A 14,326-nucleotide genomic window follows, 5' to 3' on the forward strand; every position below is an offset into this window, starting at 1 on the left:
ACGACAGCCCTTGGGCTGGACACCGTGGAACGTGGGCGACGTTTGAGAAGCTGAAGGGGAAGTACTGGTGGCCGGGATTGTACCGGGACGTGCATCGGTTCGTGTCAACTTGCGAGAGTTGTCAGATGCACTCGATAGTCCGACACCGGGACGGGCTTCACCCTACGTACCCTCCGACTATCCACTTCAAATGGATGGTAGATCTGGTGACGATGCCGATGGGGGTAGGACAGATGCGGTATCTGGTCCTAGCGCGGGAAGACCTGACGAACCAGGTGGAAGGCCGAGCCCTTCAGAACAAGACGACCGCGGCCGTGTGTCGGTTCCTGATCGAGGACGTGATATGCCGGTACGGGTGCGTCGGGAAGATCGTGGCTGATCGAGGGGAGTTGGACGCCGAGGAAGCCGCGGAGCTGTTCGATCGGCTGGGAGTCAAACTCTCGCTCACCACTGCGTACAACCCGGAGGCGAATGGAAAGGTGGAGCGCGGACACGGGCCGATCGTCAAGGCGCTGGTTCGGGCATGCGGAGGGCAAGTCGGTAACTGGCCGCGACTTCTACCTTATGCTTTGTGGGCAGACCGGACCACGCACAGTTCGGTAACCGGGTACATGCCGACGGAGCTCATGTTCGGCCAGAAGCCGATCATGCCGATTGAACGGACGATCTCCTCGTGGGCAACGGTCGACTGGAGGGACGAGATGAGCCGGGAGGAGTTGTTGGCCGCACGTATACGACAGCTCGAGCGGAGACCGGAGGACGTGGCACTGGCTACGGAGAAGCTCCGGGTGGCGAGGACAAAGAACAAAGCCCGGTTCGACCGAACGCACCGGGTACGACCGAAGAAAATCGACGAAGGTGACTGGGTGCTCGTCTACGACAGCAGCCTCGACAACCAGCACCGAGCAACGCGGAAGTTCGCACGGAGATGGTTCGGGCCGTACACGGTACAGAGCGCCAACGACAACGGGACGTATCATCTGGCGGAGCTCGACGGTACGAGAATAGCGATACCCGTGGCCGGGAAGAGGATCAAAGCTTTCAAGAAGCGGCACGACGACGAACCCGACCCGATTCTCCTGGACAGCAGCGACGACCGATCCGAGGCCGAGGAAGGGCCGGCAGGCGAAGAGTAGAGGCGGGCCGGTTTTCTCCGTGCCAACTTAATTTGGCGCATGCCGGTGGATGCGCGGTTAGGTGGGGGCGGATGTCGTGAAGAAAACCGCCCACAAGAGGAATCGGAGGAACAAGGCGTGGGAAACGGCTCTACACACACACGCGCGCCAAGAAGTACCTAAGGACGAAGTAGGTACATACGAGGATCCTAGGTGGGTAGATTCGGTTGGTATGCAGTTAATGCCAAACGGCCTCTTGACGGGCTATAAAAGGAAGAGGAAGAATAGAAGTGGGGCATCTCCCGCGGAGAGGACGAAGTGCTGCCGAACCGATTTCGGAGCTTCTCTCTCACTCCTGCTCTCTCTGTCTTCTGCTCCATCGCGTACCTGTGCAGGTTTCGAGGAGGCTTGCGCTGTTCCGTGGAACGCCCCGAGTGCGTCCTGCAGCACCTCCGACCTGTTTTCCCTTTCTGTGCGTCGCGACATACAGGGGTCGGCAGCTGTTCGCCGCCCTGTTCGTTTTCGTTAGTATCTATTTTGTGCCCCACCGTGGGTTGTAATACTTTAGTCTGTTATTTTCTTGCATTCATAAGTACATATCTCTCGTTGTTGCGTCCATCTGCGTCGGCGTTTATTTGGGATCTCTGTTTGTTGGGCCGTGTCCCTGTGCAATCGTCGGTTCTGCGCTATCGGATCTTCGGTTCTGTGTAATCGGGTCTCTCTCTCTTTCTTCTCTCTCTCTTGCTCTTCGGTTCGAGACCCCCGTGGTCCCTCCTCCTTTCTACACGCAAGGGCGTAGTAACCTCGACAACGTGTGTTTGGTGACCTCAACTGACTACAATCTCGTGTTGAGAGATGTTCGACACGTTTCAGAGGTTCGATTGAACCTGATATCAGTCGGTCGGCTGGATGATGAAGGCTACATGAGTAGCATCCGGAATGGTGTCATGAAGTTATGCAAGGGGAGCCTAATCGTGGCTCGAGCACGGAAAACCAACACATTGTATGTAATGAATGCTCGATTATGCCGTGGGGAAGTGAATGTGGCAGCCGAAACAGTCCGTGAACTATGGCACAAGAGGTTGTGCCACATGAGCCAAAAGGGGATGCGGAAGCTTGCCGAGGATAACCTCATTCCGGAGGTGAAGAACGTGCAACGTGAGAAATGCACAGACTGCTTGGCCGGTAAGCAAAATCGAACATCCTTCCGAACAAGGCCCCCAATGAGGAAGAAAATACCGATGGAACTCGTGCATACGGATGTATGCTACGTGGACACGAAGTTGCATAGAGGTTCACAATATTTCGTGACCTTTATAGACGACTATAGCCGGAAGCTGTGGGCTTCCGTGCTAAAGACGAAGGATCAAGTGTTATCCGTCTTCAAAGAGTTCTAAGCGAGGGCCGAGAGAGAAACCGGTCATAAGTTGAAGGCCGTCCGGGCGGACAATGGCGGAGAGTATCACGGACCATTCAAAGAATATTGCCGAAAAGAAGGAATCTAGCTTGAATATACCGTGCCAAAAACGCCAAAGTTGAATGGGTTGGTTGAGAGAATGAATTGGACCATAATGGAGAAAGTCTGAAGCATGGTTGCACATGCGAAATTACCGAATTGTTCTGGGCTGAGGCGATAATGACAACAACATATGTGATAAACTGATCACCCTCAGTACCCTTGGACGGTGATATTCCACAATGAGTGTGGAGCGGCAAAGACATGTCGTACCGACATTTGAGGGTGTTCAGTTGTCTTGGTTTTGTGCATGTGGCAAAGGACCAAAGGGGGAAACTAGACCCAAAATCTCGGCCGTGCATATTTCTCGGTTACGACGATGATGAGTTCGGCTATCAACTATGGGACTTAGCCAAGAAGAAGGTGATTAGAAGTCAGACATTGTCTTCATGGAAGAGAAGACAATGATTGATTGGGAGAACGAGAAAAAGTCTCCAACCACCAAATCGAGTCGAGTCGATGCTCGGTTGGATCGTGTAGGTGACGGTTCGATCGAAATCGAACCCATACCAATCGATCGATCTAATACTTGGCAAAATTGAGAAAAACGACTGATGATCAAGGTGTCGAATACAAGTGTATAATGGACGTATTCACACTATCCCTTTGTATAGATCAAGTTTGGGCCATTTGTGTAATTAGCATAAATGGTAGATGCCCTAAGTCTGTCACTATATATAGTGACCTTGTAACCTTTTTGTAAGGTTGGGTTGTATTATTGCTTTATGGAATAGAAAGAGTCGTTTTGTGTGTGTGTGTGTGTCTCTCTCTCTCTCTCTCTCTATCTCTGTGCAACGACCTAGAAACTGTCATACGCAGGTACAGAACAGAATCGAATGCTTCTTGATCTTCCGCATAGACGACCTTGTCTCCAACATCTGGTATCAGAGCCTGCACAGTATTCGGTCCTTCAATCCGCTGTCGGACGTCGTCTCAGCCTGCACAGCATTCGGTTTCCTGCGTCATTCGAAGAAGAGAGAAGAAGAAGAAAAAAAAACGAGGCTTGCATCTGATCGCGTTAGATCATCTTCGCTTGGAGTAAGCCAGCCGGTTGTACTCTGTTTCTTGTGATCGTAACCGCTCGAGGTGAAATCCCCTTGTGCAACATTGACACGATCGTGCTCCACTCGGTTAAACGGCATCCGAAGAGGTCATCAAACGCTGCTCGCCGCTCATTGTAACCACTCGGTGCAGATCGGTCTCAAGACAACAACCCCAATTCGTGCTTCATCCGGCTGATCGACATTCGAGAGGATCAGTTGGATCCGTCTCTCTCGTCGCTGCAGTCACCCGAAGCAGAATCGGTCCAGACAATCGGATTCAATAATCGGTATTTGGCATATATATTCGGAAGCGAACCGGGCTCACTCCGACTCGGCAACATTCGGGAAGACCAGTCGGTTCTGTCCCTCAAGTTACCGGAGTCAATTCGAGCAAGTTCAACAATACATATATCCGAAGCCGAACCGACTCGGGTTCAAATCCGACTAGAACGATATCGGGTGAGCCAACCGGCTGCACTCCAACAAGGTTCGTAGTCAACTCCGAACCGAGCTTCGTCAACCGAAACCAAATTTGATGGCATCAACATCCGGCTCGTCAGAAATGAGTCTACGAAAGTTCGATGGATCGAACTTCAACTTCTGGAAGGAGCAAATGCAGGACTATCTCATAGTCAAGGGGCAAATCGATCCCATCGAAAATGAAGAACCTCCAGAAGGATACAAACCAATTGAGTGGCAGAAGCTGGACAGAATCGTCCGCGCCACGATTCGGATGCACCTATCGGAATCGGTATACTTTACGGTGCAATCGTGTACGACAGCATTCGAACTGTGGAAAACATTGTCGGACACCTATGAAAAGAAGGTCGCTGCAACGAAGATGTTTCTGATCCGGCGCCTCTACAACTTGCGGATGAAAGAATCCGATTCGGTTCAAGCACATCTCAATGAGTACGAAAGCATAAGCTCCCAAATCTCGTCACAGGGGACGGCAATCGAGGATGAACTCAGAGCAATGATACTCATGAGCAGCCTTCCCTCATCGTGGGAAACTTTCGTCACAACTGTGTGCAACGCGTCAACCACGGCTGTTAAATACTCCGAAGTCACGAGCGCAATCCTGACCGAAGCAGCCCGGAGAAAGTCTTTCGCCAAAGACTCAACAGACGACGCTTACGTAGTACAAGGTTCGACAGACCGATCAAACATACGAGGAAGAGATTCCTCACGGCCGCCGAACAATCAGCGAAGACGGAGCCAGTCACGGGATAATCGAATCTGCAACTATTGCAAGAAACCCGGACACATCAAAGCCGACTGCCGCGCACTCAAGAACAAGAACGACAAGTCTCAGAGATCAGACAAGAAGAGTGGCCGGCATGAGGAGATCAATTACGTCAGCTTCTCAGCTGATGTGCTACCAAACGACCCGAATATACTATCAATCGAAAATCTAGTCGGATCAGAAGTTCTGCTCACGACTGAAGAATCGAGCACATGGCTCTTAGATTCGGGCGCGTCATTTCACGTGACTCCTCATCGATCCCAATTTCGGCAATATACGATCCGTCACTCCGACTCAGTTCGAGTCGGTAACTCGCAACACTGTGACATCATTGGAATCGGCACAGTAGAGCTCAACCTTGCAGGTGGCTCTACACTTGTACTTCACAATGTCCGACATGTACCCGAGCTCTCAAGGCCATTGATCTCAGTCGGACAACTAGATGAAGACGGCATTCGTGCCGGTTTTTCTTCGGGAGGGTGGACACTCCACAGGGGGAACCTCCTGCTTGCTAGAGGACCCAAGATACACACACTGTATCCGTTACATGTTACGCTCAGAGAGGGTAACCTGTTTTTGGTGGATATTCCTGTGTCATCACTATGGCACAGAAGATTAGGACACCTCAGCAAGGCCGGCATTACGCATCTATCTAGAGCCGGATACATCCCTAAACTCTCCTTCTCGAGACCATCAATTCTGCGAGCATTGCTAGTATGGCAAACAAGCAGCCGCATCACACCCGACATCAGCACCAAGAGAAACGAGACCTCTCGATTTGGTCCACTCGGACGTCTGTGGCCCAATGCCGCATCAGTCTCTCGGCGGTGCCTCTTACTTCGTCAGTTTTATTGACGATTCGACTCGAAAGGTGTGGGCTTATCCAATTCGCACCAAAGATCGTGTCTTCTCGATCTTCTCCGATTGGCTCGCTATGGTAGAAAATCAAACCGACCGAAAACTGAAATGCTTTCGGACCGACAATGGGGGAGAGTTCAAATCAGAAGAATTCGTCAAATTCTGCCGACAACGCGGCATCCGACGTGAATTTACGGCACCACACAGTCCGGAGCAAAACGGGATTGCCGAACGCATGAATCGGACAATCCAAGAACAGATAGTTTCCATGCTCCAACACTCCGGACTGTCAGATGGCTTCTGGGCAGAGGCTCTACTCACGGCAGTACACATAATCAATATGTCGCCAAGCAGACCTCTAGGACTTCAAATTCCTCAGGAACTATGGATCGGCAGTAAGCCGAATTACGACAAGCTGAGGATCTTCGGATGCGAGGCGTACGCCCTTATTCCGAAAGATGATCGCCGAAAACTTGCACCTCGGTCCAGGAAATGCATTTTCCTTGGATATGGATCCGACGGCGAAATGGGATACCGACTCTGGGATCCCGAACGCAGACAAATCGTCCGAAGTTCGAACGTTGTGTTCAACGAGTCGGCTATGAATCCATCAGTCAAAATACCGATCGAAGTCCGAAGGGTAACATTTTCCGATGTGCCGACCCTTCAAGAAGGCCCCGCTCTTAACACACGGTCAGCTTCACGGGTAGCTGAACCTTACACTACCGATTCGGACAACTCTGACTCGGCACAGCAGCTTTCGGACCATCCGACCTCGATACCCGATGCGACTAGTCCAATCATACCTCGACGATCCGAGAGACTGTCGCAACCTCCGGAGAGGTATTCTCCTGGAATTTTCTTCACCGACGCCGGCGAACCGATGTCTTACGAAGAAGCATCGACATCTGTCGATTCCGCCACCTGGCATCTGGCGATGGAGTCGGAAATGCACTCCATTCGGGCAAACAAGACTTGGGATCTGGTCGAATTACCTAGGAACCGACGTGCTCTTCCTTGCAAGTGGGTTTATCGACTAAAAGAGACGTCTGATTCGACCACCCCAAAGTACAAGGCCAGATTAGTTGCGAAGGGCTTCCGACAAGAATATGGCGTCGACTTCGACGAGATTTTTTCACCAGTGGTGAAAATGACAACCCTTCATTTTCTACTCGGCGTAGTGGCAGCCGACAACTTGGAGCTGATTCAGCTAGATGTCAAAACAACATTCCTCCATGGTGATCTTGAAGAGGAAATTTATATGGAGCAGCCAAAAGGCTTCGTGGCAACTGGCCAAGAACATCTAGTCTGCCGACTCAGGAAGAGTCTATACGGCCTCAAACAGGCACCGCGACAATGGTACAAGAAGTTCGACGACTTCATCCAATCGATCGGCTTCTCAAAAAGCGATGAGGACCATTGTTTGTTTACCAACACAGCTCAAGATGGATCACCCATCTTCCTCATCATTTACGTGGACGACATGCTAATTTCTGGACGCCACGCGGGCGAACTTGCCGATCTCATTCGGCAACTGCGGTTGAAGTTTGCCATGAAGGACCTCGGTCCGGCACGACACATACTTGGCATGAAGATTAGTCGGCATCGCGATCAACGACATCTTTTTTTGTCTCAGACCGACTATATCGGACGTGTCTTGGAACGCTTCAACATGCAATCAGCCAAATCTGCTTCAACCCCGCTCCCCATGAATCTTCGGCTCTCTCAGCGAGACTGCCCGACATCCGGTCCGGAGGGGGAAGATATGAAGTCGGTACCGTATGCACCGACAGTCGGCTCCCTTATGTACCTGATGGTCGCGACACGGCCTGATATTTCTCATGTCGTAGGAGTCGTTAGCAGATTTATGCACAATCCTGGCCGATCGCATTGGAACGCAGTCAAGCATGTGTTCAAATATCTGGCTGGCACAAAAGACCACGGCATTCTTTTCGGTCCGAACTCAACTACAGGCGTAGTCGGTTACACCGACTCAGACTTCGCCGGCTGTATAGACAGTCGGAAATCAACAACTGGATACTGCTTCAAATTCAGCAATGGAGCAATTTCGTGGAAGTCGAAACTTCAGGAGTGCACAACGACCTCAACGACCGAAGCAGAATATGTAGCTGCGTCCGACGCTGCAAAAGAAGCTTTGTGGCTCGGCCGGCTGGCGCACACGTTTCGACAAGTCGACCATGACTCGGCCCCAGTTGTCTATAGCGACAGTCAAGGTGTTGTTGCCTTGTCGAAAAATCCGGTTCACCACAACGCCTCCAAACATATCGACGTTCGATATCACTTCGTTCGGGACTGCGTCATTTCAGGGAAAATCGGTCTAGAGAAAATATCCACAACCGACAATGTCGCAGATGGAATGACCAAGTGTCTTTCGGCAGACCGCTTTCGGTCCCTTCGGCATCAGATGGGCGTAACGACAAACCAGTCTGGTTAGAGCCGGACACATCGCAGGATGGTTTCCGACAACCGACATCAGTTCCTTAATGATCGGCTTCAACTCTTCCGACCCGACCAGTTCGGTCTTCTGCCTTCGGACCCTGCCGACTCGAACAAAACTGATATGTCCGAGAACCTAGGTTTATGCCTGTAATCTTAGATAACCCATGTATACGCCCATTACGGGGGAGTGTCGAATACAAGTGTATAATGGACGTATTCACACTATCCCTTTGTATAGATCAAGTTTGGGCCATTTGTGTAATTAGCATAAATGGTAGATGCCCTAAGTCTGTCACTATATATAGTGACCTTGTAACCTTTTTGTAAGGTTGGGTTGTATTATTGCTTTATGGAATAGAAAGAGTCGTTTTGTCTCTCTCTCTCTCTCTCTCTCTCTCTCTCTCTCTCTCTCTCTCTCTATCTCTGTGCAACGACCTAGAAACTGTCATACGCAGGTACAGAACAGAATCGAATGCTTCTTGATCTTCCGCATAGACGACCTTGTCTCCAACACAAGGGGAGTTGGCCGAACGAGGAACTGAAATCGACTCGGACGAAGAGGCTGAAGACGAACTAACCATACCAAACGCAGGCCGAAGATACCCCCTTAGAGAGCGAAGAGCCCCCCGAAGATTTCTGGATGAAGAACGCGTACTGTTAACTGATGAGGGGAAGACAGAAAACTACGAAGAAGTTAAGAAAGATACCCACAACCAAGAGTGGTTATGTGCCATGCAAGAGGAGATGGATTCCTTGCATGAGAACCACACATAGGAATTGACCGAGTTGCCGAAGGGGAAGAATGCACTCCGAAATAAGTGGGTATACAAGTTGAAACCAGGAGATGGCCGAAATCCACCCAAATACAAAGCACGAATTTTCGTAAAAGGGTTTCAGTAGAAGAAGGGCGTGGATTTCAACGAAATATTTGCCATGGTAGTGAAGATGACATCCATCTGAACCGCGTTGAGCATTGCGGCCAGCATGGATCTCGAAGTCGAACAATTGGATGTCAAGATGGCGTTCCTGCACAGAGATCTCGAAGAGGAGATATATATGCAGCAGGCAGAAGGATTCGTAATGAAAGGTAAAGAAAACCTGGTATGCCGATTGAGGAAGAGCATGTACGGTGTCGCGTTGTTACGCGCGTGCGTGGAGAAAGGCGGGACCACGGGAGTCTTGGACTAGGGAGTGACGGAGCGTAGGAAGCCGCGCTTCACTCCTTTCGAGGCACCCCAAGAGCACACCAGAAGCGACCAGAGGGAGAGAGAGAGAGAGAGTGAGCAAGCGTGCAACATTGACACTCGCACGAACATGTACATAAGCAAGAAAGAAACACTAAGACACACACATGCACACCAATAGAGACCCGAATATGCACAACCACATGTATATGTATTTACAAGACAACGAGAATCAACACCGACTTCAAGCCGGACCTAGGCCGCACGAGATACAACCGTTGTCTACTGCCAACAAGAGAGAGAGAGAGAGAGAGAACGTCACTCAGTCTAACGGTATACCCTACTAATACAAAATGGGCAACCGTTCTACAAGGGACCATCCCTTCATTTTATAGAACAAGGAGAGGGATGTGTTACAATGTGGGATAAATCCCGATTTACATGGGATTCTTCGTCCCGACTTAACTCTATTATTCACACAATTACACGAGGGTGAGTGCACATGGTGCACCCCGCCGATGTAGCCAATATTTCCCGGTTTTCGCCTCTAGCCGAAATTCTTCACGACAATGGGTTGAAGCAGGCTCCACGGCAATGGTACCAAAAATTTGAATCCTTCATGACCGAAAACAAGTACCACAAAACGTAGGCCGATCACTGGGTATTTGTGAAGAAGTTCGATGGAGGAGATTTCCTCATCCTTTTGTTCTACGTGGATGACATGCCAATTGTCGAACAAGACCATATGAAGATCCGAGCACTGAAGAAGTCCTTGAAAGGGTCATTCTCAATAAAGGATATGGGTCCGGCAAAGCAAATCCTGGGTATGCACATTGTTCAAGACAGAACAAAGAAATTGTTATGGCTGTCACAGGAGAAATATGTGACAAAGGTGCTCCAGAGATTCAGCATGGAAGGCACGAAACCGATAGGCTCGACACTGCCAACGAACTGCAAGTTGAGTAAAAATCAATGTCCGAAATCGAAAACCGAAAAGGCCAAAATGTCAAAAGTCCCCTATGCCTCAGCGGTTGGAAGCCTGATGTACATAATGGTGTGTACCAAGCTGGACATTGGATATGTCATCGGAGTGGTCAGCCGATATATGAGCAATCCCGGGAAAGAGCATTGGGCTGCCGTGAAATGGATATTTCGGTACCTGAGAGGCACCTCGAGCATGTGTCTTCGTTTCGGCTCAGGTAACCCCACATTGGAAGGCTACACAGATTCGGACATGTCGGTTGATGTAGATACCAGCCAATCCATGTCCGGATACGTAATGACGTATGCAGGGGGAGTTGTCTCGTGGCAATCAAGGTTGCAAAAGGTCGTGGTGTTATCGACCACGGAAGCCAAGTACATGGTCGCAACGGAAGCCGGCAAGGAAATCGTAACGTGGAAAACCCTAATAGGGAAAAACCACGGAAGTCCACAAACTCCAAACAGTTCATTATATGAAAGGAAATACAAGGAGACTCAAAGGCAACAACCTTGAGCTCGTCTTCTTTGCCTACAGGTGGTTACAACAAAGATACTACACACATTCTCTCTCTCTCTCTATCAGTTACAACAACTATATAAATAATGGTTTGCCCTAGTTGTATTTATACTAATACAATTATTATGGCTATTTACAATTTTGGCCCTAAATAGGCGCAACAAAACCTATTACACATTTGGCCTTTTCCGAATGCCTCTCTAGATCCGATCCGGACTCACTTCTTCGTCAGATCCAACTAATGTGGCTCGTTCTTTACTTCCCATCCGGAGGGACCTGTTTCCCAACTATTTCTAGGAATACAAAAACTTGTCCCCGTGCATCCTATATAACAACCAATCCCATGTGCACCATATGATTAAAGTGGGGAAGAAGAGAGTGTTTATCCTCCCATCCCAAAAGACAATATGTTGCCAAAACCTCCATTTTGCAAAGAATTTGTAGTTTCCCTTTTATGTGTTGGATGCCACTCCAAAAAATCCAAGACATTCTAACACTTTGCCAAGAGTCCAATAAATGTTGAGGTATTAATGACATTGCATGCTTTATTTGTTTATCATTTTTTACCACGTGACACCAATAGACTAAAATCTTCGTCTTTCCATGATTGATACCTTTTTTATAATAAAGTAAGAGATCATTTTTGTCAATGGTGGTTTTCCCTCAAACATAACATAACCTTAAGAAAATAGAATATTTGAGCCCCCCATATGTTCGTATAGATTCAAAGTTGTTGCCCCACCAAGTCCTTTAGAGTATTGACTCCATGCCACCAATTAAGGCATGATATTTATTTATTTCCTTTTCCATTATGTGAACTACATTGAGGTTGTTAAATTTTCAATGGCCTTTTTAGGGCAATAATGGTAAATGATATGATAACATATGAATCATTTTTAACCTAACATGAAAATACATAAATTTGTCTACAATTCAAGCGGATATCAAATCTTGGATTTTCAAAATTGACACATCTCAACCCCAAGCAAAGGATTTAAGATGGATCTTAAACAACATCAACAACCCATACCAGTATTACCTAAAATCGTACATTGGATGTAAATCCACAAAGTGTTATTGTTAGCAAGAGCCTTGCTAGACCACAAGTGTCTCAACATTGTTATGATAGAGATATTTGTCTCCTCCAACGAGGTTAGTAAGCATTTGGTTTCATTAAGACATTTCAAAATACTTGAGATTAATGACAAAGCATATCTTGACCTTATGCAATCCTAGATCATGTGTGACCAAACAAAGAGAATCATCTTTCTTCTTCGCAAAAGATCTATGTGCACCAATAAGGGATTTAAAATATTGGATAAATCCACTCATCTTTTTGGTAGGTTAGAGATAATTAGTGTTCATGATAACCTCTCCTTTTTCATCACTTGTTGATCAACTTATTAATTTCTAGAGAAAAGAACGGTTTATTCCTATGTGTGTATGTTTTCTAAAACTCTTGTAACTATGAAGTTTATAGTCGTGAAATCAATCTTAACGGTATGTTTTAGTGATCCATTATTCCATACGACTTAAATAAAAGTTTATAATCATGTTTTTTAAATATCATGAATTATTTCATTTGAACTTAATTTGTGAAATGCAATTGTATAATCACAAGGCCATCTAATAATTCTTCTTCCAAATTGTGCTATCATTAACTTTGATTTGCCGCGAAACTTCAGCTTTCCATCAAACATCAACTTGTTGCCCAACTTCAACTTATCAACAAGCTTCTAGTTGTCATTCAACTTTGACTTGTCAACAAACTTCAACTTATCATCAAACTTTTAGTTTCCATATATATAACTTCAACTTATTATTGTCATCTTTGACTTGTCAAATTATAACATGTCAATAAACTTCAACCTAATATCAAACTTTGATTTGTACTTATCAACAAACACCGACTTCCAAAAACAATCCATATTTAACCAATCTTCCAAGTCCAACATAGATGGCTCTTGGATTTCAATGATTCTTTTTCAAACTTAGGCAAGACTTGACAACATTGACAAATCAACAAATTTGAGTAACCTCTCTTAGTTTAGACCCTTGTGGTTTTGCCTCATCTTCCACGCATACTTTTGCCTTTTTTCTAATATTGGAAAACATCTTCATCAAGTTGTTTCACGTCACATATAGAACTTACCATGAGAAAAAAAATTAAGGAGAAAAATGGATTAAGGGTTCTTAACCACATTGACCATCCTCAAGCAACATACATAAGACAAACATAAAATATTGTTGGTGTCCCATAGCACCAAATACTACCTTACACTATACCTTGGTTGTTAGATAATAGATCCAAAGAGGAGATCCTAGCCTCACAAATAGAGTATCGATAATGTCTCGAGATGTTGAACACCTAAGGCTCCCACACCACCATGTTCTCCCGTGGGCCATAAGTCTGTATGGATTTGCCCATTCCAAGGATAATCAGTTTCTTCACTATGATACCCTTAACCCATTTAATCTTTAGCTTTAAATTTGGTCCATAAGGTTATGCCTATAACATTTTACTCATCCTTTAATTTTTTTTGCATTTTCACATAATTGAACAAATTTTTTTGTGCATATACATTGTTATATAATCCATCCATGCGAATCGCTCATAAGGAGCTCAATGCTTCTTGAATTTGGCATGTTTGTCGAGTTACTTTTGATGTAGCCACGATGACGTTGTCTAACTAGAAATTGTATCATTTTATAATTCCAATTTGCAATCTTGGTTCATCAAGCTTCTTGTTTGGGGATAGCCGCCCATTTGCATATTCATGTTGTTGGTGAATATTTCTTCTTCTTTTATTCATCGGCTTCCTTCAACCTCTTCCATACACAAGCTATATAGACGCGTTACAATAGCAACATTCAACCACATCAATACATATGAGTTGTTTCTTCAATGATTTCTTCCATACCAACATACAAGCAATTGGGAGGCTATGTCGGTGAATAACCCTCATGTTGTGATACCATGTAAAGGACTAGATAATTTAATTATATGCCAAAAAGTAGATAAAGATATGTGTGTGTGGGAGGAGAGTAATAATACAAGATTAGTAAATGTTAAGTATGTTAACAAATAAACTACATATACAATTCAACAATATATCAAAGGTAAATAAATGTGTAATCAACATTAGATATAAGGAAGGGGAGGGATTGGTTTATATAGACATATATGTAAGTACATAAACATTAGAACTAACCTAGTAGTGGAAGGGATCGTGAGTGGAGTAGCTATAATATCCACTTCACTAATGAACCTTTATATTCCATTTGTCAAATAATGAACTTTAGGATTGTGTTCATACACAAGGTGTGAGGCTAAGGTTGATATTGCAACAATGATGACACGGCAAGGAGACCCATATATTGCGTTAATTTGCATGCCTTCACTTCA

Source organism: Azolla caroliniana, unplaced genomic scaffold (assembly GCF_043228905.1).
Source record: "Azolla caroliniana isolate FFs.n. ecotype wild unplaced genomic scaffold, voAzoCaro1.0.p SCAF_1, whole genome shotgun sequence".
NCBI classification, from domain to species: domain Eukaryota; kingdom Viridiplantae; phylum Streptophyta; class Polypodiopsida; order Salviniales; family Salviniaceae; genus Azolla; species Azolla caroliniana.